This window comes from Astatotilapia calliptera, chromosome 18 (genome assembly GCF_964374335.1).
Source record: "Astatotilapia calliptera chromosome 18, fAstCal68.1, whole genome shotgun sequence".
Taxonomy (NCBI): domain Eukaryota; kingdom Metazoa; phylum Chordata; class Actinopteri; order Cichliformes; family Cichlidae; genus Astatotilapia; species Astatotilapia calliptera.
This window is the reverse complement of record NC_137439.1, coordinates 12,193,134-12,219,920: the sequence shown is the minus strand read 5'-3', so window position 1 is coordinate 12,219,920 and position 26,787 is coordinate 12,193,134. Positions and strand designations below refer to the sequence as shown.

The window sequence follows — 26,787 nt, the reverse complement described above, 5'->3', positions numbered from 1 at the left end:
CTTCATAGACTACAGCTCTGCATTTAACACCATAATTCCCTCCACACTCACCACCAAGCTGGAGCATCTGGGACTCAACTCATCTATGTGTCAGTGGATCTCCAACTTCCTAACTGGCAGACCACAGGCAGTAAGGATGGGCGGACATGTCTCAGCCTCCACCACTCTCAGCACTGGAGCCCCCCAGGGGTGTGTTCTGAGCCCCCTGCTGTACTCTTTGTACACATATGACTGTGTGGCCACTACCAGCTCCACCACCATCATCAAGTTTGCTGACGACACCGTCGTGGTGGGCCTGATCTCTGATAACAACGAGACGGCCTACCTGAAGGAGATTAGGAATCTGGAGAACTGGTGCCAGAGGAACAACCTCCTTCTAAACGTCAGTAAGACAAAGGAGCTGATAGTGGACTTCAGCACTAAGCAGGAGAGGAACTACCAGACCCCCGTCATCAACGAGTGCCCAGTGGAGAGAGTGGACAGCTTCAAATACCTCGGAGTTCACATCACGCAGGACCTGTCATGGTCCTGTCACATCAACACTGTGGTGAAAAAGGCCCGACAGCGTCTCTACCACCTCAGACGCTTGAGAGACTTCCAACTGCCCTCCAAGGTGCTCAGGAACTTTTACTCGTGCACCATAGAGAGCATCCTGGCGGGAAACATCTTAACCTGGTTCGGGAACAGCACCATGCAGGACAGACGAGCTCTAGAGAGGGTTGTGCGGTCAGCTGAGCGCACCATCCGCTCCGAGCTCCCTGACCTGCACTCAATCTACAGCAGACGGTGCTGGACCAAGGCCAGGAAGATCGTGAAGGACCTCAGCCATCCCAACAACAGACTGTTCTCTCTGCTGAGGTCAGGAAAGCGATTCCGCTCCCTGAAGACCAACACAGAGAGACTGAGGAGGAGCTTCTTCCCGCAGGCGATACGGTCTCTCAATCACACCACCACACAGTACTGACCCACATATACAGTTCTTACACACACACTGGACTTTCTGGACTTTGGTTTTGCACAACACTGGTCACTATATTCTTCATTTCCGGTTAATACTTGTACAGCTGCTGTTATTGTGTATATATTTATTTATATTTAGATTTCTTCATACATTCTTATATAGTTCTATATTGTGTATTTTGTTGTACAGTTATTTTATTTTCAACTTTAATTTATATATTTTGTCTTATTCTTCCCAGTTAAATTTACCCTTCATTCTAATTTGTGTTGTACAGTTATTTCATTTTTAACCTTAATTTATATTTTATTCCTTCCTAGTTAAATTTACCCTTTTTAATTTTTCATATTTATTTCCTATCTTATTCATAGCCTTTTCCTTTTTTTGTTTTCTTTAGGTCACGAGCAGTTGTCCAAGCATTTCACTACATATCGTACTGTGTATGACTGTGTACGTGACAAATAAAAATTTGAATTTGAAATTTAACAAGTATATCTTAAAATGTTTGCAATAATGAAGCATTTCAGTACAATGTAGACAAAAACGAAAAATAAAAAGAAAGTTACAGATCAGGACTCTCCGATCCTTACTGCGCATGTGTAAAGTCTGACCGTACAAATCGGGTCTACCCGATCCGTACCGCGCATGTGCAGATGTTTTTTTTTCTTCTTCTGTTCGTTTAATGGCAGTGTACTCCCCAGTGTACGAGGATACCGCCACCTGCTGACCGAGCGAATAAACCCTATTGTAAACTGAATTAGAGTCATTACAAACGTGTGTTAAATTCGATTTAGCGATAGTCGAGTGTGTTTATGCTTGTCTGTGAGGAGAGGATTGTTGGAATAGTGATGATGATGTGCGCTATCACTGTCAATTGTCAGTAAACACTTCATCTGGCTGATGAATCTACACGTGAGATATTACAAAGTCTGCATTATTAACTCTGTAATTAGGCGCCATTCTTCTTATTTTACGGCGCTGTTGCTCAATCGGGGGACGCTCTCTGTTGAGTAGAAAAGCATGAATTTCTTTGTATACGGATTATCCATTGTTTAAATGTCCCGGGCAGTCGAAAAGGAGGCAGAGCTGTTGAGAAATGCTAGGAGCTAACCGGGCGCTAACCGTATCAGTCAAATATATTGAATGTCGCAATGTTGGCAAAGAGAGGAAGTGACGTAAGATTTGCGCATGCGGGGTACCGATCGGGTTTCCGGTACAGATCGGGTAGTGACAGGAGTCATGTGCGGACGTATTTTACCTCCACAAACAGCCGAAGAGTGGTTTGCAATACATGTGGCAAGAAGGTGAGATTGTTGTGGCAGCTCCACTAACCTCATCAAAAACCTCAGAGTAAATCATATCACAGAATATGACAAGCGTATATTGAGGCGAACTGAAAAGGAGGAGTGGACAGGGATAGGTGCTGCTAGGGTGAGACAGACCCTTTAGTGCTGCAGCTCAGCAAGGTGTTCAAATAGCGCACAACTTCAGTTATTTATTTCTATATGATGAATTCTGCATTATTAAGTGATAAGAACAAGTAATCTGATGTAGGGCTGCCACGATTTGTCGACTAGTCACGATTACGTCGACTATCAAAATCGTCGACGACTGATTTAATAGTCGACGCGTCGTTTGAAGCTTTGTAAGATCCCAAAAGACGCAGGAATAAGTAGCAGGATTTAAGAGTGTAATAACGGACTGAAACAGAAGATGGCAGCACTGCATGTACAAGGATGCCAGCTGCCGTTAAACCCCGAAGAAGAAGTAGTAGCTCCGTCCCAGAATTCATAGCTCAGCTTAGTTTCCAACAATGGCGGCAGCTAGTTAGTTTTAATATTACTCTTATTATTCTTTCTGGGTCACAAAATAAACGTTTAACATATTTTCAGGCGAGAATGTAGCTGTGTAAACCTCAAATATCGGCTCAGTTTATCAGGACACCACATAGCGCTCCGACGTTTTCGGAGACGTCTGTTACCCACTAGCTCGATAGCTAGCCGGGGGCTAGGTCACTAGCGCGGTGAGAACACCGGACTCCCGGCAAATTGTTTTCAAACCCACCGCCGTCTTTCGCTACTCAGGTTAAATATATGAGTCACTTAGATAAATTAAAAATGTTGTTGTTGTCACGGTCTGGGGGGCAGACCGTGGGGGATGTTGGAGAAAGGACCCAAACGCTGGACTTAATGAAATGAACAGTGGGTTTATTTACAGTGAGGTAAATGTACACCACACATTGAATCTCCAAAAGTGCTCCCTCGACTCACGTGACGTGTCTTCTCCCAAGTGCTGGTATCCCGTGCTCTCTGCCCCTGTGCCTTCACACACCCCGTGTGTCTTGCAGTCCTGTGTTCCACTCTCCTGAGGAAAAAACACAGACACAGCCGTTATGGCACCAACTCCAGCAGGCATACACTGACCAGCACTACAAACACTGACATGGAGTCTAACTCAACGATCCTGCGCCGGAGGAAGCTCCATCGCTCTGTTAAGTAGCTCCCCCGACGATCCTGATCAGAAGCAGGTGTGTGGTAAGCTAGGCGTGACCAGCAGCTGGCAGGGCCACACCCATCAGGCCTGCAGGTGGCTGTCCTTCATCCTCCAGCCTCACACACATACACACACCAGCATTGAACACAAGAACACAGTGCAGCAAACATACATCCAATACACTAATAACAATAAAGGTCCACACTGTTCACGAACCCCGAGTCCCCGGAACCGGGTCCGTGACAGTACCCCCCCTCTAAGGGTCGACTCCCGACGACCCCAAAACAAAACCACAGAACAACAAACCCAGGGCGGGTGGCGGGGGGTCCAGGACGGAGGGCCCCAAAACCACTCCGCTAAACAGCCACCACAAAGCAACAAAAGAAAAACACAGGTCAACAGTCCAATCCCCCGGTCCAGTGGCAGCAAACAGTTCTGGCGGCCGATCTGCAGGACGGCAAAACAAGCGGGACCCGCTGCGGGTTAGGCAGTGGCGGCAAAAAAGTTCAGGTGGCCTACCTCTAACCCCGTGATGGAAGCAGAACGCTTCAGGCGGCCTGCCACGGATCCGGTGGCAACGGCGTTGCAGCTCCGGCGGGCGGCCACGGGTCCGGTGGTGGCGGCGTTGCTGCTCCGGCGGGCGGCCACGGGTCCGGTGGCGGTGGCGTTGCTGCTCCGGCGGGCGGCCACGGGTCCGGTGGCGGCGGCGTTGCTGCTCCCGCCTCAGCACCACCCACGATTCCCGACGTGGCGGCCGGGCTGCAGGACGTGGCGGCCGGGCTGCAGGACGTGGCGGCCCCTCCGGCACGCAGACCTCCAGCTCTGGCTCAGCGGATCCCTCCGGACCTCCGAGCTCCTCCGGTGGCAGCGCGGGCTCACCAAGCTCGCTGAGCTCCTCTGCTGGCAACGCCGGTCCCTCCGGCTCGTTGAGGTCCGCCAGCAGCGGTGCGGGCTTCTCAGTGGGTGGCTCGCTGGGCTGCTCCGGCTCACAGTGCTCCTCCGGCTCGCCGAGCTCCTCCGGCAATAGCTCGCTGAGCTCCTCCAGCATTAGCCCGCTGAGCTCCTCCGGCTCACAGTGCTCCTCCGGCTCGCTGAGCTCCTCCGGCATTAGCCCGCTGAGCTCCTCCGGCTCACAGTGCTCCTCCGGCTCGCTGAGCTCCTCCGGCATTAGCTCGCCGAGCTGCTCCGGCTCGCCGAGCTGCTCCGGCTCGCCGAGCTCCACAGCTGGCGACGCGGGCTCCTCCCGCTCGCTGAGCTCCTGCTCGGGCATGCTGAGCTCCCGCTCGCCGAGCCGCTGCTGCTGGACAAAGTCTGGAGTTTCCCGAGCTTGCACTACCCCCCGGGCTTCATGCAGGGTGCGAAGGAAGGCGGAAACTTCCTTAAGCTGGCCGAGGTAGGGACTTCCATCCAGGATTGCCTCGATGGCATTTAACCCCACCACTCTTGCCCTTGCGTTGGTGGTGTGAGTTACCCAGTCCATCAGGCGTTGGACGCGTGTGAGGTCGCCCCCTCCGGACAGGGCTGCTGGAGTGGGTAGTGGAATGGAGGCTGCCGCTGGTGGAGAAGATGGCTGAGGGGTGACTGCATGCGGATGAGATGACGACGGTGTTACAGCTGCAGATGGTGAAGCAGCGGGTGGTGTAGATGGTGAACGGGATGAAACGGTAGGCAGCGAGGTAGATGTCGCGGGGAATGATTCAGCAGGTGACGGCCGACTTACTAGCTGGGCGATTGGCTGTGGTACGGCGACCAGCTGGGCCGCTGGCCGTATAAACATAGCCCCAGAGTAAACGGTAGAGGTGAGTGACGAAGAATTGTCCATATGACTCACCACAGCCGGCTGTTGGAAAGTTTTAGAGTCTGACTGCGGTGAGGCACGCCGGCGGCGCAAGCGTCGCTTCTGTAACGATGCCGGGGCCAGCGTATCAGGCTGAGGTTCCACCAGCCGGCCGGACAGGAGAGCAGCTGTGTGATTTTGAGCTGCCGGTCCTTGGTCTGCTGACTCAGCAGGTGCCGCAGAGGTGAGTGGAGATGGGGTGAGGTGCAGAGGGCGTGTGAAACGTTTCCCCCGCAATGGAGGGTCCAACAAGCGAGCTGCAAGCGACGGCGGGGAGGCTATCAGCCTATGAAAAAAGAAATAGGCAGCAAGGGCTCCCAGGGAGGTTGCCATATCCTCCTCGCCCGGACAGCCCAAACCAAACAGCTCAAAACAGGAACTTTCCCTCAGCGTGGTTATAATCGAAATTAGTCTCTTAATGTCCAAAAAGCTCACAGATGAGGTGATTGATGATAAGAAGGAATCAAAAAATATGACCTGTAAGTGTCTCTGATGTGGATCTGCCGCCTGGATAATGCTCCGACAGTATTTCCAGAGCTGGGCGAGCAATTCCTCCTGTGAGACGGTCCTTGAGTCCGCTGGGCCCATAATGGCAGGATCGTTCTGTCACGGTCTGGGGGGCAGACCGTGGGGGATGTTGGAGAAAGGACCCAAACGCTGGACTTAATGAAATGAACAGTGGGTTTATTTACAGTGAGGTAAATGTACACCACACATTGAATCTCCAAAAGTGCTCCCTCGACTCCCGTGACGTGTCTTCTCCCAAGTGCTGGTATCCCGTGCTCTCTGCCCCTGTGCCTTCACACACCCCGTGTGTCTTGCAGTCCTGTGTTCCACTCTCCTGAGGAAAAAACACAGACACAGCCGTTATGGCACCAACTCCAGCAGGCATACACTGACCAGCACTACAAACACTGACATGGAGTCTAACTCAACGATCCTGCGCCGGAGGAAGCTCCATCGCTCTGTTAAGTAGCTCCCCCGACGATCCTGATCAGAAGCAGGTGTGTGGTAAGCTAGGCGTGACCAGCAGCTGGCAGGGCCACACCCATCAGGCCTGCAGGTGGCTGTCCTTCATCCTCCAGCCTCACACACATACACACACCAGCATTGAACACAAGAACACAGTGCAGCAAACATACATCCAATACACTAATAACAATAAAGGTCCACACTGTTCACGAACCCCGAGTCCCCGGAACCGGGTCCGTGACAGTTGTTTGGCTTTTTTTTTTTTGTATTTTATTTGTTCCTGAGTAAATCGGTTTGTCTGAGATTAAAGTTATAGTTTTTACACAGCTGAATAAACGTCAAGCAGACAGATGATTATCAGAAGTGTGAGATGCTGGAGAATATACTCCGTTGTCCTGTTATATTTTAGATAGCAAGGAGTTTATTAAACTTCACCGAAACAATCTGCAAATTTCATTAAAATTGAATAAACTATCATCTTGTCTTTATTTTTAGTTAGCACCTTAAAAGCTTAAAGCTGTAAGCTAATGATAGTTATATAAGAGCAGATGCTGCTGGTGCAATAAGCTGTAGTTTTACGTCCAGTGGATGATGATCTGATTAGTCGACTAATCGCATAAATAATCGGTGACTAGTCGACTATCAAAATAATCGTTTGTGGCAGCCCTAATCTGATGTCAGTAATTATTATGATGCTATAATTTGAGATACAATAAAAGATACAATAAATAAAATAAGTTTTTGTACCAAGTATCGGTATCGGATCAGTATCATCAATACCACCCTGAATTTTACTTGGTGTCGGATCGGAAAGGAAATCAGTGGTATCGCACATCACTACCGGAGGTTTTCGTAAAGCTTTTATTTTGGTATTTCCGTTGATCCATACAATAAATTTATATTTTGTTTCCTGTAACACTTAGATTTAACATTTAGATTTAGATTTAAATATAATACTTAGATTTAACATTTAGATTTAATATTTAAAATTTAGATTTAATATTTAACATTTAGATTTAACATTTAAAATTGTGTTTTAAATATGAAAAGTTACAAATATTTTACTAAATGTGAAAAAAAAATGACTCGAAAAAACATGTTTTCGTAAGGTTTTGAGCTAAATGTGGAAAAATGTTGTCGTTAATTTCAGCATGTTTCACTTTACAAATGGCGCCCCATACTATCCTGTGTCTGTATCGTTCTGTTCTGTTTGGTGTTCCACTGGGTTGTTTTTTTTATCTTGTTTTTTTTTTGGGGGGGGGGGGCACTGATTCGTATGCCACCTCAGCACCTCCTGGGTGAAGTGTACTGGGCATGTCGTATCAGAAGGAGGCCCTAGTTTCTCTCTAGTTTATTTATCAGTCAGATAATTTGTCAGTGAATGCAGCTGTGTCGAGCTTCATTACTCGATGTACATTCAAATACACAATGCCACGTTATATATTATGCAAACTTGGTCACACATAAGTTTTTCCAGTATTTGATAATGTATTCAAACTGTTGTGTGTGCTTATTTCATTTAAATAAATATGTTAAAAATGACAAAAAAAACTCTTCTCTTTCAACAGTATGCTTTATTTGAATTTGAAATATTTATTTGAAAGATGCATTTATTTTATTATGGATTTAAAGTTTAGAATCAGCATGTATAGCAATGAAGGGGTTCTCATCTTTGTTACTGATCGAAAAGTGGGCACGGCCATCACTACCAACAGTAACCTGCTTCCCAGTACATTTGCTTCCTTCCTTTTGACCAGAAATTACATCACAGTAGGTGCCACCAGACATGCCTGTGTTCAGGGTGACATTCAGGTCCCTGAAATGGAAAATAAAGGCCAGCTTAATTTTAAAGCCACAACAGTGCCACAATTAAACTGTAATGCTTGGTTGGGAGTAACACCAAAAATTAAATTTAGTGTAATTTTCTGTATTAATAGTGTAATTTCCTGTACACAACTGATACTGCTCTTTCCAGAACTACAAAAAAAAAAGGAAGCTTTTTTGTAGTTCTGGAATACATTTAATGTCAAAATTGTAAATGTTATTGGTGAATGATGTTCATATTAGCTATATTTTGATGTGCTCTCAAATAGTCTGCTTTTTTGTGAAACTGTACAGTTTTAGGAAACAGTCACACACAAAGTCTTTGGAGAAAAACATCCTTACCAGTCCTCATTGTTAAAAACGATGAAACCACGATTACCACGCCCAAAGGCAACCTGGTTGCCCTGGTTGTCCCACCAGTTTGAGTGAGGCTGTCCATTGACCACATTACGGAAAATGACCATGTTACTAGAAAGAAGACAGGACAAAATGTTATCATGTGATGCCTATAGATTGTTATAGTCCAGATGACAAAGAAGAACTGGATTTTGTTTTGCATGATGTCAGATGCTTGCTTTCTCTTAATTTCTGAGTGACTTACGTGATCTGACGCCATCTATGCTCACAAACCCATCCATTCCCACAGGTCTGATCAGGATTGATAAGAACAGGCTTGGTTGATCCATCACCATTGCTGGGGGGTCCAATCCAGTAATTCTGATCCTGTGCCACATGGATGGATATATTCAACAAAAAACGGTCTGATACATACTAAGCATTGCATTTTTTTCCATTAAGAGTGAACATACTTTTCCATTTACAAATTTGCGGTCCCACCGATAGCTAGACATTGACCCTAGTTACACCGTAAGGGTGGGCAAGCATGAAACCAACAGCCATCTTGTAGAGCCTGGGGTCCCAGAAGGTAAGGATGGATGCACCGCCAGCACCACTACCTCTCTGATTATCATGATTGTCAGTGAAAACGACAGCATTACCGTTAGCCATGAAACCATCCTTCTCCCCAGTTCCTAAATATATCAAAACAAATTAGAAATTGATTTCATTATTACAGCAAATTTACAGCAAAATAAATGTAAAAAATGAAACACACATACACACACACACACACACACACACACATATATATATATATATATATATATATATATATATATATATATATATATATTAGGGGTGCAACAATACAGAAAATTCACGGTTCTGTTCGGTTCGATACTTTGGTGTCACGGTTCGATATTTTTTCGATACAAAAAAAAATGTTCATGCCTTTTTAATTTGTCATTTATTAAAATTATAAATATATATTTTAACTCAAAAGTACAGTTTTTAAATTTAACCCTAACCCTTGTGCGTGTTTTTTATTTTGACAGCGAATGCGCACCTGCGGACCACTTATGTGCAGCCCTGGTTATTTAGCTCGTCATATTGCAGCCACAGAAATTATTTTGTCCATGAAACCATAAAGCTGCACTTTCTTTTTGCCTTATAGTCTGATTTGTCATAACTTCTCCGTTTTGTGGTAAGCTTTTCTTTGGCTGTCACTTCTTCACCCTGACCTGTCTTATTTGGCTCAGCAGAACTAAAATATATATCTGTCTGTGAAGGTTCTCAGTCATCCAGGTCATCGTAGTCAAATATATATCCTGCTGCTTTTACACACGCACTCACATAAGCTCAGCTGTTCTCTGCGCGATCAACCTCTCACATGTTTAGGCTTGCTGCGGGAGATTTCACTTGTCATGTTTGCATAGTAAGCTAACAATTAATAAGACGAAGTCAGAGGAATTGGTGCGCAAATTATCCTCACTCACAGATCAGTGCTGTCGCTCTCTATACACAGTTCGCGCGATTGCAAAGTGAAAGCAAAAAAACAAGCGCAAATTCAAACGCGATTTCAATATGTCACATATTGACAGTGGCTCACCGATGCCAATGACATAATTACCCAGCTACATTTCTGAAAGAATGCAAAAGCATTGACATATATTTTTCCTTCCTACAATAGCCCAACGGGCAGGGCAGAGATAGATTTTGGTAGCCCGACTGAAAAAATCGCTAGCCCCGGGACGTCGGGCTAGTGATATTGCGAGCCCTGTATCTGATTGAGGAATCACTCATCTTTGGAAAAGAGAGTTTATTACAGAGAAATGTCTCTTTCCAAAATAAAAGCTATACTATCCGCTTCTTCTGGGCTATATTCTCAGCAGCATATTAAACATATAAGGAGAATCATGTGCTAACAGCTGTCTAAATGACTCGGCTAAAGTTAGTAGCATGCTTGCTTGTTTTTTTTTTCTGCTTCCACTTGTCTTTGCACTACGATGATGTCGGCGTAAATGTGCAGTCATATTCGTTGTGTTCCCACTAGTGCTTTCAGGTTAATCTCGTTGAAATGACCTTAAAGCCACAACGCGGCAAATCTCCGTTAACGAGCTACCGCCGATCGCCCCGTGCATGGGGCTAGACGGCCAACACGTTAACGAGCTAACTGCGCTAACACACTAGTTCCCACCCATGTAATTGAGCATTGCATGGCACATCCAACATACTGTTTTACTTTAGTCCATGACTCGCTTACCTTCAGGGTCATACGTCACATGAAAACCAAAATAATTCCAAACGCCAGATCTGAATGAGGGTGGGGGAAGTCCATGTTGCAAGGAGAGCTTAACTTCTGTCTCGCTAGCTTGCCCTGCACTCTTCCTTCTGACGATGCTGTCTGTGTTGAGCGCTCAGTGAATCTGCATTCGACTACTCTGCCTAGGCTGCACTGTCGAGCCTAGGCGGAGTAGTCATGACGCACTTACCTTACCTTCAGGGTCATGCGTCACATGAAAACCAAAATAGTTCCAAAGGCCAGATCTGAATGAGGGTGGGGGAGGTTCAATTTGCCATGTTGCAAGGAGAGCTTAACTTCTGTCTCGCTAGCTTGCCCTGCGCTCAGTGAATCTGCGTTCGACTACTCCGCCTAGGCTGCACTGTCGAGCCCAGATCCACTGAGCGCTCAACACAGACAGCATCGTCAGAAGGAAAGTTGATAAAATAAATTAAAAATGTTGTATTGTTCGATACATATGCGTACTGAACCGAAAGCACTGTATCGAACGGTTCAATATCGATATGAGTATTGTTGCACTCCTAATATATATATATATATATATATATATATATATATATATATATATATATATATATATATATATATATATATATATATATATATATATATATATATATATATATATATATATATATATATATATATATATATATATATATATATATATATATATATATATATATATACATACACATGTGTAATACTTCATTTAGTGTCATGAGGGGAAAACGACACATACTTGTGTTACACCCCGGCCTAGGCAACCGGAGTGCGACACGAAAAAAAGTAAAAATAAAGAAAGAAAAACACACAAAAAAACCCCCCACTAAAGCTCACCACCAAAATCCCAAAACGAAAGTATTTACAACAAACTATTTATTTACAACTATTTACAACAAGACGTCAAACTATTTACAACGGGGGGAAGATCGCGACCATGACACACTGAAACACAAGGCTTAAATACATAGAAGGGGCAATCAGGGAATGGACCACAGGAGGGAAACACAGCTGGGGCAAATTAGAACTGACGAGACAGGGAAAATGTAAACTAAACACACTAAGATAACAACAGACCTTCAAAGTAAAACAGGAAACACATAACAGTCACGCCAAAAACAACACACCGACAACACCGAAACGTAACAGTTCCCCCCACCCAAAAATCAAACATGTAACCCCAAGTGAAATGTTTGATCAAAAGCGGACGAAGGCTGGTGGAGGCTGGAGCGGTCCCACGGACCCTCCAGCAGACGACGAAGGCTGGAGCGGTCCCCCGGACCCTCCAGCGAAGACGGATGAAGTCTGGAGCGGTCCCACGGACCCTCCAGCGAAGGCAGACGAAGGCTGGAGCGGTGCCTCGGACCCTCCAGCGAAGACAAACGAAGACTGAAGCGGTGCCTCGGACCCTCCAGCGAAGACGGACGAAGCTGATGAAGGCTGGAGCGGTCCCACTGACCCTCCAGCAGACGACGAAGGCTGGAGCGGTCCCTCGGACCCTCCAGCGAAGGCAGATGAAGACTGGAGCGGTCCCTCGGACCCTCCAGCGAAGGCGAATGAAGGCTGGAGCGGTCCCTCGGACCCTCCAGCGAAGGCAGACGAAGGCTGGAGCGGTGCCTCGGACCCTCCAGCGAAGACAAACGAAGGCTGAAGCGGTCCCTCCAACGGACCCTCCAGCGAAGACGGACGAAGCTGATGAAGGCTGGAGCGGTCCCACCGACCCTCCAGCAGACGACGAAGGCTGGAGCGGTCCCACGGACCCTCCAGCGAAGGCGGATGAAGGCTGGAGCGGTCCCTCGGACGCTCCAGCGAAGGCGGATGAGCAGCCCACCAGCTGCACACACGGACACGCAGCCCACCAGCTGCAGAAGGCCGGAGCGGTCCCTCGGATCCTCCAGCGAAGACAAACGAAGGCTGGAGCGGTCCCTCGGACCCTCCAGCGAAGGCGGATGAAGGCTGGACCGGCCCTCGGACCCTCCAGCGAAGACAGACGGCTGAAGCGGTCCCTCCCTCGGACCCTCCAGCGACGGCGGACGGCTGAAGCGGTCCCCGGGCCCTCCAGCGAAGACAGACGGAGGCTGAAGCGGCCCTCGGACCCTCCAGCGATTGGACGAGCCCCCATATGTTACACCCCGGCCTAGGCAACCGGAGTGCGACACGAAAAAAAGTAAAAATAAAGAAAGAAAAACACACAAAAAAAAACCCCACTAAAGCTCACCACCAAAATCCCAAAACGAAAGTATTTACAACAAACTATTTATTTACAACTATTTACAACAAGACGTCAAACTATTTACAACGGGGGGAAGATCGCGACCATGACACACTGAAACACAAGGCTTAAATACATAGAAGGGGCAATCAGGGAATGGACCACAGGAGGGAAACACAGCTGGGGCAAATTAGAACTGACGAGACAGGGAAAATGTAAACTAAACACACTAAGATAACAACAGACCTTCAAAGTAAAACAGGAAACACATAACAGTCACGCCAAAAACAACACACCGACAACACCGAAACGTAACACTTGGTATAACAAAGCTTCTCATTGTTCCACTTTCTAAATATGTTTCCCAGTTTGGCACCATATTTAAACTCAGTCACTCTTCCAAGGCGGACATACTCATTAGCTGTTATAGGCTCACCGCCCAGATCAATAACCTAGAGGGAAAAGAGGAAAATGTATACCATAGAAATCTGATTCAGTTCAAAATTCATATCATTTAAAGTTTTTAACTAGCAACGGTGTAAATAAATGAAATCTCTACACTATTTGTAGCATGAAGTAACATGCATATGCTGTTCAGCTTTTAGTAGGAAAGAAAGACATGATATTTATAGTGTGCATCTGTAACTGCAGCTTACTTTTCAGTTCATCTCAGTTCAATTGAATTATATTTATACAGCACCAAATCGAAACAACAGTTACCTCAAGACATTTTATATTGTTAGGTAACGACCCTACAATAATACAAAGAAAACAAGCTTGAACATTTTATACTATTAACTATTTTTCTTTTTCTTGCTAAATAGTAATGTTCATGTATTTTGCAAGAATGTTTGCCATCCTGTCTGATGGCTGCCCTAGATACAGTTTGTCCAGAAAAACTCACCTCCTGATAGATGAAAGGTCTGGAGCCACCGGGGAACCACTGGGTGTTAAGGTTGTTCAGACGACCATAGACAACGCTCAGATCACCAGGCCACATGTGTTTGCAGCCATCCACTCTGAATCCAGCCACACCCATGTTAATCAGCTTGTTCGTGTACTTGGCCACTTTGCCCCTAACATAGTCTTTCTCCAGGGCAAGATCCAGCATACCCACCAGACGGCAGTCACGTACCTAGAACAGTCAATATTTATTCAGATTGTGGAGCTAAGAAGCAACTATAGTATGCATGGAGATATTATCCACACAAATTTGCACTGCTTTCTATTTCAAGGTGCTAATGAAAATGAAATACTGTTGAAAAGCTGAAGAATAAAATTGTTGACACTGGACTGCATGGAATCTATGTATAATTAGGTTGATAATTTGATAAAAAAAAAAGTAAAAGGAATACAAATTACTGAGAGACTATGAGTATGGCTTCAGAGTAAAAAAGATCCATTTCAGCAGCAGTTAGATAAGTTGAAGGAGAAACATGAAAAGCAACGAACAACATGTTATATGCCGTGGTTGATTATAGTAGACTGTGATAAGATAAGATAAGATAGAACTTTATTAATCCCTCGGGTGGGTTCCTCTGGGAAATTCGATTTCCAAAAAAGCACAGCACCGACAGAAGTTACAGTTACAGAATGTTATATATATATATATGCACACACACACATACACACACATATATAAATACAGAGACAAATATAAATAAAATATACAAAGGGGATAAATAGAATAAATAGGAATAAAAAAATAAAAATACAAGTGAATTGCACATTTCAAGTATTGAGTCTATTGCACTGTTGACTATTTACAAAAAGTATTGCACAAGGTATTGTACAGTGAGGTGAAGAGGCACTACAGCTTAGTTGTTCCCCCCTCCTTTGTCCTCCTGTTTCCCCTCCCTCTCCCCTCCAGAGAGGAGTTAAACAGTTTGATGGCGTGTGGGACAAAGGAGTTTTTAAGTCTGTTAGTTCTTGTCTTGGGGAGAAGCAACCTGTCACTGAACAGACTCTTCTGGTTGTTTATGGCCGTGTGCAGAGGATGCCCAGCATTGTTCATAATGTCCAGCAGTTTCTTTAATGTCCTTTTCTCTGCCACTGTCACCAGAGTGTCCAGCTTCATGCCGACCACAGAGCTAGCCTTCCTGATCAGTTTCTCCAGCCTGGATGAGTCCTTCTTTGCTGTGCTGCTCCCCCAGCACACCACAGCATAGAAAAGTACTCCAGCAACCACCGACTGGTAAAACATCCTCAGGAGCTTCCTGCAGATGTTAAAAGACCTCAGCCTCCTGAGGAAGTACAGTCGGCTTTGGGCTTTTTTATACAGGTGCTCTGTGTTGCATGACCAGTCCAGTTTATTGTCCACCCACAGACCGAGGTACTTGTACTTGTTGACCACCTCCACCTCCTCCCCCTCTATCTGAACCGGCAGTGGACCTTCTCTGGACCTCCCGAAGTCCACAACCAGTTCCTTAGTCTTTGAGGTGTTGAGTTGCAGGTGGTTTGTGTGACTCCATGCGACAAAGTTCCTCACCAGACTTCTGTACTCCTCTTCCTGATCATCCCAGATACACCCCATGATGGCCGTGTCATCTGCAAACTTCTGAATATGGCATAATTCAGAGTTGTAGCAGAAGTCAGAGGTGTACAGGGTGAAGAGAAGAGGGGACAGCACAGTTCCCTGTGGTGCTCCTGTGCTGCTGACCACAGTGTCAGACGTGATGTCCTTCAGCCTGACGTACTGTGGTCTGTCGGTGAGGTAGTCGGAGATCCAAGCCACCAGGCAGGGGTCCACCTCCATCCTGTTCAGTTTTTCCTGAAGCATACAGGGCCGGATGGTATTAAAGGCACTGGAAAAGTCAAGAAACAGGATCCTGACCGTGCCTTTTCCCCCATCCAGGTGTGAGTGGGCTCTGTGTAGGAGGTACAGGATGGCATCCTCCACTCCGACACCCGCCTTGTATGCAAACTGTAGTGGCTCCTGGGCATGTTGTACCTGTGGTCGGAGGAGGTTGAGGAAGAGCCGCTCTAGAGTCTTCATAAGATGTGACGTCAGTGCCACCGGTCGGAAGTCATTCAGCTCATTGGGCCGGTTCCTTTTGGGGACCGGGACGATGCAGGATGTCTTCCATAGGGCGGGCACTCTCCCCAGTCACAGACTGAGGTTGAAGACTCGTTGTAGCGGCTCCCCAAGTTCAGCAGCACATGCCTTTAGCATCCTAGGACACACCTTGTCTGGGCCTGCTGCCTTTCTGGGGCGAAGCTTCCTCAGTTGTCTCCTGACCTGATCCACTGTGACACTGGGAGATGTTTGGGAGGAGGGGAGGGGGGGAGATGTCTTGCTGCTGAGAGAGGGATTGGAGGAGGGGGGTGTCATGGTGTCAGGAAGGGGGGAAGCGAGGGAGGTAGGAGAGTGGGGAGAGGACTCTGTAGTGAAGGTGAGGGTGAGGGGGGGGGTTGTGGGCTGGTCAAACCTGTTGAAGAAGTTGTTGAGTTTGTTTGCCTTCTCCACAGTCCCCCCCACTGTGCTTTTCTTGGTGTTGTGGCCTGTGATGGTTTTCACACCATTCCAGACCTCCCTCATATTGTTCCTCTCCAACTTCTGCTCCACCTTCCTCCTGTAGGTGTCCTTTGCTTCCCTCAGGCAGCGTTTCACCTCCCGCTGTGCTGCTTTCATCTCCTCCTTCACTTTGCTCCTGAAAGCCTTCTTCTTCATGTTGAGGACAGCTTTGACTTCCTGTGTTACCCACGGTTTGTTATTAGGATAACACCGTACCGTCTTAGCAGGGGCGACTGTGTCCACACAAAAGTGTGTCGCCCCCTCTATGTCCTCACCATGTGAGCTCAGGAGCACATCCCAGTCTGTGGTGTCATAGCAGTCTCTCAGAGCATCCTCCTTTTCTGGGGTCCATCTCCGTATTAGGGGGATAAAAATATTTACATTAATGATAAGTACCTACAAAGAAATAAGGAGATCTCTGATTTATGAAAGGTTTCTTATATGGTAGTACAGGATTCAGTGATAGGACCTAAACTGTTAGTATTATTTGTTTTGTTTTTGATTAAATGAATTTATATTTGGGAAAAGAGGTGGTTTCTGAATAGAAGGAAAATGTTAGATTAAAAGAAATTGGTGATATATTTTGGGAAAGTTATAGCCAAACAAAAATTGGAATATTTGGTAACAGACAAATAAAAGATGAAGTCAAAATTGATGAATGATGCTGTAATAGAACGAGAATATAGACATACATGGGCATGATAAGTGACCACAAAATATACACTGTGGATGTCATATCTTAACAACATAAGAAAAAAATATTTAAAGCTATTGCAATATGGTATAAAACCAGTGATAGACAAGAGAAAGGCAGAGATTTTATGTATTATAATAAGATAGTAAGTAAGCTCTTGCCAGTGCTGTCAGAAGCAAAAACATTTTGTTTTGTTGAGTGACATTTCTTACCTGATATATATCACCATAGTTCTCAATTTCACCACTCCCAGTCTTGCATTTATAGTCATTGAAGTCCAAGTAGGAATACGGGACACTGGGGAAGTCTTCATTGCTAGCGTCAAACCAGCTTCCACATGAAGAATGGGTCCCTGTTCCACCACCAGATCCACACATGTGGTTGATGACAGCATCCACATAGATGTTAACCTTTTGTGATATATATATTGTTGAGGGTGCAGTGCACAAAATCAAATTCTGTTTCTAAACCTCATCATTTTCAGTGATTTTTTTTTTACATGTTAGGTTCAAATAAAATACATTTGTTAAATTGTTGATATTTATTGTATCACCTAAACTGCCAGGTACTGTTTCTATAATGTTCCAAAAAGTGTCATAACAAAAACTGGTAATAACTTTTTGTTATGCAAGTGGTTGCAGATGACCACAATTCTGTAAAATTAAGAAACCTGAAGTCTGCAATGCTTATCATCAAATGACAGCTGTAATTTAGTTTACCCCAACTTTGTTGCATCGGGTGATCATGTCTTTTAGTTCTGCCTCACTGCCAGATCTTGAGCAGAGGTTGTAGCTGACTGGCTGATATCTTTGATACCAGGGCCTCCAGGGAATGCCCAACACAATGTGTTCATTTGGAGGAGAGATCTGTGGAGCATAGAAAAAACAAACAAACAAACAAACAAACAAACAAACAAACAAACAAACCCCACAAGAAACAAAAACCATGTTATAATTGTATTAAATAGAATTATGTAGGTGGAGGCTTGTGTTAAATAGGTTAATCTGATTCTACTGTTGATGGTCAGCACAAAGTTTATCACAAAAATTGGTTTTGATTTTTCTTGTGGCAAAATCATGACCTGGAAAAGCTTTCTAAAGTTTAAAATTATAAACCTGGCCATGCTATTGAAACTGGTGTGGAAGCACCAAATCTGTGTCTAATGATACAAATTTATTTATTTTTGTCAATCAATACTTTTCTAAAGACATAATGTGTCAACAGTTGTGAGGAAAAACTGAATTGAGTAAAGTGTGTGAAAATAGAATTTTAGATATAATACTGAGAACGGAAAATACAAGTTCCGTGAAGTGTTCGCGCTGAACTTCCAACACCTCAAAAGGTAGGCTGTATTGTGTAATCAGTGTGATAATGCATTAATGCATTCATTGTTTCATTCATTCATTCACATTGTTTTCAAGTAGTAAAAGAATGCAGGAAGACAGAAAGGATTGTCCTACCTATCTAGAAGCTACATGTGATATATAGCTATATATACCTGAACTCCGCCAAAGCCTTTGGGACCCAAGAAGCGTTCACACTCTCGAGCAATGTCAGCCCAACGCCATTCAAACAGGTGGACGATGGCAGTCCTTCCATTCTTAAATTGGGGGTTGTGCTGGGCAAGGCCAAGCCCGAACAAAGCCACCAGGATGAACAACTTCATGCCTTCGATCGATCAGAAAACAAAAAACCGTCACACTTAGCCAAAGTGCATTTAAAGTATTTATACTGGCCTTTTCCTTTTCTAGGCCAATGAAAGACTGTCATATATCAATGTGAAAATCAAACAGGTGCGTTTTTATCACACTTTCCTGCATATTTTAAAGCAAGGAAAAAAGGGGGTGGGGTGGGTTAATCCTTGAGGCAAGAATAGAAAGGCAAACACAAGGCGCACATAATATCTGTCCATTTAACACAATTTTCTCTTTCTTATCCAATTCAGGGTCACAGGGTGCTGGAGCCTAGCCAAACTGTCATAGGGCCAGGGGTACGGTGCACACTGGACAGGTCACTAGTTTGTCTTTGGGCTGACTTATACAGACAGACAACCATTCATGCCCACATTCAGGTCCAGGTCAGTACCAATTAACATAACCCTATACATGTCTTTGAGTTATGGGAGGATCCTGGAGGCCCAATACTGGATTTTACTTTTCTTGCTATCAGATTACAGTGCTCCCACACCACCATGGCCCCTATAATAGGACACTCAGATGCAATGTCAAGTGATTTTTGTAAATGTTTGTTACTTTCTAATATTTTCTTTATTCATTTATATTTTTTTATTCTTCTTATTGAAATATAGTGACTCAAAATGTGCTTGACCATTTGGCTGAACAGGCTCTTATAAGGTTAAAACTGTGTGTTGAGTATATTGTCAGTATATTGTCAACCACATACAATTTATTAGTTAGACATTCTTTCAGACTAGTAGCTCCTCAGTGATGCTCACTCCCTCCCATGTTACACACACACACACACACACACACACACACACACACACACACACACACACACACACACACACACACACACACACACACTCAAACACACCAAGGTCAAACTCTCAGTGTGAGGCCTGTCTTCAGAATCATTGCATAGATATTTTCTTATTTATTATACTGGTTAAACGTACACATACTACAAACATACTACAAACACAAACGTACACATTTTTTATATACCTGATTCTATTCATATCAGTGTTAAGTATAATTAAATATCAGAAAAATCACATATTAAATATGGTTCCTTGTTCAACCTTTATGATATCCAAAATCATGGAATTTGCATACGTTGCTTATCTTTCCACATTCGTATAGGGACACGCTAACCTGCCAAGTTCAAAGCAGGATTAAGTACACAGACAAAATTCAGACATTAGAACAGTCCTTTTTAATATTCAAACTACATTTCTCATTTAACATACTGATCAGAACTATCGATTACGTGTTTAATTGATAAAAATTATCTACTATTAGCAAATAAAGGAAAGCTCTGTTTGTTCACTCTGATCATTTTTAACACATAACGCTGGATGTTAAGACTTTTTATGCCATCTCAGAATGATGACAGGGGAACCTGGGTTGACTTCAATCGCTCTCTGTCCCACCTCTGTCGACACAATACATACAAGGTCCTGAATAATCAGGCCCAACTAAACATTGGACGTTGAATAGACATGCGGATCATGTCCAATTCTGGTCCAATTTACATGATTAATAAATATAATTTTGGCAGGGCTGTGGTCTATGCCTCTGTTGCAGCAGGCTCAAGGGGCAGTGCCAACGAGGATGATGAGGCAGCTGTAGCTCATCTGTGACACCAGGATCTGGAGAGGTGTGGAGTCAGTGCAAGAGCTGTGTAGACTGGGCCATCGGAGGGAGAAGCGCAGATAATGGCACTGGTGGCACTAGAGCAGTTTAGAGCGACGGGTCCGCTGCCATCAGGAAACCTGAAGGCAGCCGTCACCCTCACAGAGGACCACATGGCTGCGCAGACTGAGGGTGTGGAGAGCCACAGCCAGCCGCTCAGCAAACTGCAGCCAGTAAACTGCAGCTAATGCCAGCACTGAGGAAGAGGGTCCCCAACAGAGCGGTCACCACAGCCACGGCCCACAAACCCCTTTTTTGGCCAATCTGCTTTCCTGTGGCCTGGACAGGGCAGGCACAGTACTTGAACCATGGAGGCCGGCACAAACGCCAGGGCAGGAGTGCTGGACTGGGACACCTGAGACGGGAGTGTCCATTGATGAAGGTGGGGCAGGTATTCCACATCACCGGGTCTCTGGGACCGTCCCCTGATCCAGGATGGACGTACAGCATTCCAGTAAGGTGTCATTGGGGTATACACTAGGCTGTGGTGGACACAGGCTACACACAGACTCTGGTCCACCAAAGCCTGGTTCAACCCAGAGCATTGATGGAGGTTTTAGTAGGTGGAGGTCATATGTGTTCATGGGGATGTTCTCAAGTATCCCATTATGCCACTGTATATTAAATTTAAGGTTAAATGTATAGAGTAAAGGCTGCAGTTAGGTCCCACCTGTTGCATCCCCTAATTCTAGGAACAAATTGGCTGGGGTTTTATAACCTTTTGGGGCGGTATGTTGGGATGTGATCATGACCTTTAATAGCAGGTCATGATCACATAGGGAGGAGGAGATGACCCCGCCAGCTCCAGTGATTCACTCTGTTAGGGAAAATATTCTAAAACACTTCTTCAGTAAAGACTCAGAGAAGAGAAACACACAGAGTTCTTGCTAGCAAGGGCAGCTCCCTACTGAGAGACTCGCACTAAGAAACTGCCCCGGTCTTTATTTATACTTCAGTGTGTGTGTGTGTGTGTGTGTGTGTGTGTGTGTGTGTGTGTGTGTGTGTGTGTGTGTGTGTCCTGCTGATCAAAGGGTCATAAAAGGCACGTCCTTGGTCAGGAAGAGGGTAGACCTCCCCCGCCCTAGATGGTTCACCCTAGATAACCCAGTGAAGAAGTCCAGCGGTTCATCTAGGCAAAAAGGCACTTAGACTAAAACAGACATAGCTATGTTAAAACAATAAAACAAGGTGCAACCTCTCATGCTCCCAGGACGTGGGGGTGCATTCCTGGAGTGCACACCAAGCCTGCAGCCTGTTGTCACTACACAATTAATTATATGCCTCTAAGCATACATGGTTAAATATTTCCTAATACAAATAACTACATGCAGTATTTTATCATATGCAAACTTATATCACTAAAAGATTATACTGACTACTAAATACAATTTTCCATTGACACACTCCATGGAGGATTTACCACTAAAATAATGGTCACTTGATGTGCCCTTTACTGGTAATGGAGGTCCCATTTGAACACACTGGCAATGGCTTGTCGGTCATTTCAACAGAGTACGATATTATTTTGTATTAGTTCTGGTGGATTATACAACGCAATTTCCCGAAGAAGTGCTGCTGTGCACAATTTCTGCCAAGAGTGTGGTGCAGGCATTGTTTCAGGTCATCTCCAGAGTCGGCATCCCGAAAGCGATACTGACTGACTAGGGCACATTGTTCATGTCTTGCACACTTTAGACCTCATTAGACCTAATTGAGGAAAACTGGGTGGAAGATCTAAACCCAGCTAAAAGTTAGATTCAGCACGTCCTGGACCTAAGAGCAAAGCTGCACAGGGGAGTTGTCACAGGAAAATTTGCTTTAGGCCCAGGGACGTCAACAACGCCTGTACAACAGAGGGGATAGACAGGAAATTTTCAACGGGAGACAAGGTATTGTATTGCTTCCATCCTTAAGCTTAAAGTTACTTGCCAAGTGGCAAGGAGACATGGCGAGTGGGCTGACTATGGTGGTACAGTGTGTGAATGTGTGCGTGAATGGGTGGATGACTGGATATGTAAAGCGCTTTGGGGTCCTTAGGGACTAGTAAAGCGCTATATAAATACAGGCCATTTACCATTTTTTATTTTACAGTTGGACATGGGAGGAGCCAAACAAGTATAACACCTCAATCTCCTCAATGGCTGAAAACGCTTCTCTGTTGAGTCTGGTTAAGGGAAGAGATGAGTTTGGGCTGGAAGTCCCAAATTCCATTCCCATTCCTGCCTCTCTCCATTGGGATAACCATCTGTGTGATTTGTAGATGTGTTCTCCCCCCTGCCTACTCTCATAGAGTACCATTTTGAAACACAGTATGCATGATGGTGCATTGACAGCCATACGGGTTACCTGAACATAAGAGACAAATTGTTCAGAGAGAATTGTTTGAAAATTGTCTGAAAATAGAGGTAATAGAAGGGTCGTACAGCTTGTGGTATAGCCCCATAGTTCTTGTAGTGAAGAGAGATGGGTCTATATGGTTCTGTGTCGATGACCACAAGGTGATTGAGATGCCTACCCCATTCCCCAGGTTGATGGGCTCCTGGACTGGTTTGGCATGGCTCAATTTTTCACAACACCAATTTTAACCAAGAGCTACTGGTTGATTCTCTTGTCTGCAGAGTCCAAGGACAAAATGGCCTTCTTCACTCCGTATGGGATATACCTATTTGTCACATTTTTGTTCTGCTTGTTCAGAACCCCAGGCATTTTCCAGCACCTCCTAGACCTGGTGCTGCATCTACATGCTGCATATACTGCCATCTACCATGGTTCTTGAGTCCCTGAGGCAGGTGAGGTCACGGCCGACCTGAAGAAGTGTGTGGTTGGATGGAGGGAGGTACAGTATTTTGGATACCACTTAGGGGGTGGGCAGGTGCGCCCACCTGCTCGTCGCTGTAGCCCACGTTGGCTTCTGCACCATGGCTGCTAGGTGACGCCTGGATCTCCTCCATGCATGCTTCATGTCATGGGGGGCAGGGCTATGGCTCACCACACCCACTATTAGATATTTACATGGACCAACCTTATTAATACTAGCATGCTGACACACGCAGTGTCATGTTCTGTGTGCAGTAGGCAGGAATGGTGGACCCAAAGTGCAGACTCACAGAGGCAAAAAAGTGTGCTCAACACAGTTTTATTACTAAACACAACAAAATAACTAAGGAGCAGGTGGTGGCGATACAGGCGATGGCATAGAAAGTGCAGGTGGTGGCTGAATGGACTCACCAGAGCCGTCAGCGGATCCTCCAATGGAGGCAGACGGCTGGAGTGACTCCTCTGACCCTCCAGCAGAGACAGATGGGTGGAGCGGTTCTCCAGAACCACCAGTGGGAACAGACAGCTGGATGAGTCCCTCGGACCCTCCAGCAGAGACAGACACGGGGTCAGGAGGTACAGAGACGCCTGGCTGAACAGGTAGCTGAGCAGATGGCGGAGCTAATGATTGAGCTGAATGCTGAGCTAATAACTGAGCATATGAGCAGGTGGGGAAACATGAAGAGTCCTACGTTCAGTAGTTTTAAAAACACAGGAAACTGTCTTCAATTCTTCTGAACTGGAAACATCAGTGTCTATTCTTGTTGTTCCACACTTAGTAAGAGCTCGCGCCAGACAGTCAATCTCACTCACTGAGACGGAAAAATCTGGAGTCATAGTCTCAACAGACACTAGTGGAACCGTAGATCCTGGCACCAGGCTTTGTTCAGTGGGTGGCGAATCCTCATTAACTGTCTCGGCCAGCTGCTCCAAGGAAGTCAGAGGTTCCAAGCGTGGTGAGGAGCGCTGTCGGACGACGCTTCCTCCTGGAAGCAGAAGTGGTGAAGGAAACAGAAAGTGCCGGAGCAGCGGTGACCGGCTCCTCATACCCTGACCACATTTATGCCAAGCATGAGCCAGGGGAGGAGTGGCCAGAACACGACGTGAAGGAAGAGGGATTCTGGTGCTGCAAATGCAGCTGCTGCAGCGGTGCCATGGAAAGCTCAGTCTGCTGCAGCAGCGGCGAAGAAGTGGAGGCAGAGATAGAGAGAGCAAGCTCGCCAGCCCTGACTTGTTCCCTCAAGGCAGCTACAGAGCTGCCCAGCACAGTGGAGTGTGTAATTAATGTGTTGTCTTGTGTAGTTAGTGTGTAATGTTGTGGATAGTTTTGTGTTGTGTAGTTTTGTGTTGTGTATCAGAACAATGAGGCGACTGCTGTCTCCAGGTAGAGAACAGGAGTGATACACCTGCTGCTGTCAGACCTGCAGGTATTAGGCTGTGATGTTCTCCTTTATAGTGGATAGAAATATTTGGAGTGGCACAAATAATTTGCATTTCATTCTTATTGAATGCAGAACGTGATTGTTCTGTAAATAGTTTGAAATGGTTATTTTAAAAAAGGGTAAAAGGTAAATAGCTGCAAATAACTTAGTTTGCACAACTTGTGCATGTGATTTTAAAATTGTCATTTTATATTTGCATTTAAAGTTATGAAATATGATTCATTAAACATGTTTGTGGTTGTTACAGTAAAAAAATATAACTTTTTCTACTCGGATTTTATGTTTTTTGTCTGATTTTAGATCAATTGTGTTAATACAGTATGTCAAAATGAAAACATAAGTTTAAATTCAGACACGTGAGGTTGTGCTGAAAAGAATGATACCAAACAAGGCAAAGTAAATATTTTTTAAAGTTGAAATGTAGAGGGAAAATCAAAAGTAGTGAAAAATGGCCAGTTATACCTTGGACCCCAGAGGGTTAAACATTTTTTTTTAAAGTAACACAATAGTTACTTTTCAAGTAATTAATTACTTTTCGAATCTTGTAACTCATTTACTAACTCAGTTACTTTTTTGAAGAAGTAACTAGTAACTATAAATAATTACTTTTTCAAGGTAACTTGCCCAACACTGATCGCAACACAGACAGATGGAGCAATCAGGAAATGGGAGACAGGAGGGAAACGCAGCTGGGACAAATCAGGCCTAATGAGACAAGGGAAGCAAAACTAGAAACAGAGACATGGACTTTCAAAGTAAAACAGGAAACATAACACAGACTTGGCAAGGTGATACAGCTGACAGGTGAGACAGAGCAACTATGGAACATAGACAGAAACCAGAAGAATAAGATCTCTAACGCAGAAACCAAAAGACTAGAAATTATAGATAATAACAAAATCAAAGTTCAATAATAATGCAAAACTCAAAACACTGTGTCAATGACCCAGGTACCTTAACACACAGGTGTACACACAAGTGTACACACAAATGTTCACACAGGTGTACAAACAGACACACACTGTCTTGGTTGGGTGCTGCCTCTAAACATATCATGCATTATTAGTTGTGATGCTGCTCAGTAGCATTCAACAACATGCGGTAGTTATAGCGTGTTGGTTGTTTCTGTGATTTCCTTACTGTGTTATTTTCTTCTTAAGCAGGTGGTTAAGCAGATTTCCAGTGTCTTTTCTCTCTTTATCTCTCTACCCCATTTCTCCTATATTTTTACTGTCTTCCCAACTTCTCTTTCTTTCTTCTTTCTCTTTCCCATCCTGCAATCCTGTCCATTTTGATTGTAATAACTAATAAACTACAACAATTAAGTACACCAGTATAGCATAAGGTCCACTCGGGAAAATAAATCTGCTCTTGGCTTTCAAACAACAATTATGAATGCTACAGTGCCGGACAGGACAGGCAAAAAGAAAAAGAAAAAGAAAAAAGATGAGTATTTTTGCTTTTGAACTGCAGAAATATATATGTTGAGCTGTACTGACTATATCTGCAAATGTACCACTAGAATACTAGGAATGTTTAGGTGATTCATGTTTCACTGTACTGTTAGGATACTATTAAGCAGCTAGCTAAGCGCTCTGTTGGTAGTTAACATGGAGCTCAGCATTGTGTCTGAGATTGATTGACTTATCCCCTTTTCAGGGTGTAACATTGTCTATGTTACTGTACTCAATGGATATAATTCCCCCCATAATAAATATGACACGTAAGTGAAGTACTGCAGCTCACCCTTTAATTCTTTTCTGAGCCCATCCCACCCACCAGGGAAAGAAACAATAAAAATGTGTCATTACTTTATTTTAGGACCACCATTACTATGAGATGTATTTTTTTAAATACATTGTGACTAAATATTATGAGTGGGTTTTCATTTCACACCCTGAAGAGTATTTATTATAAATGAACATATTCATGAACATATTTACATGTCAGTCTATTATTTGAATATAAACAAAAGTCAAAAGTCAAAAATGACAAAGAGCATC

General features: G+C 44.6%; 1 long non-coding RNA gene and 1 pseudogene across 2 annotated transcripts; both read right to left on the bottom strand.

Moving 5' to 3' along the window:
- Positions 1–5,951: 5,951 nt before the first annotated feature.
- Positions 5,952–6,925, bottom strand: LOC113011059 (uncharacterized). Its single transcript, XR_003270441.2, has 2 exons — positions 6,208–6,925; positions 5,952–6,129 (listed from the first exon to the last, which is right to left on the bottom strand). It is a non-coding gene; the product is annotated as an uncharacterized LOC113011059 (long non-coding RNA).
- Positions 6,926–7,871: 946 nt separating this feature from the next.
- LOC113011058 (alpha-amylase-like) lies at positions 7,872–18,821 on the bottom strand (annotated as a pseudogene). Its single transcript, XR_013903443.1, has 9 exons — positions 18,647–18,821; positions 17,868–18,014; positions 17,361–17,558; positions 13,845–14,075; positions 13,259–13,392; positions 8,894–9,115; positions 8,686–8,807; positions 8,427–8,552; positions 7,872–8,076 (listed from the first exon to the last, which is right to left on the bottom strand). The product of XR_013903443.1 is annotated as an alpha-amylase-like (transcript).
- Positions 18,822–26,787: the final 7,966 nt, after the last annotated feature.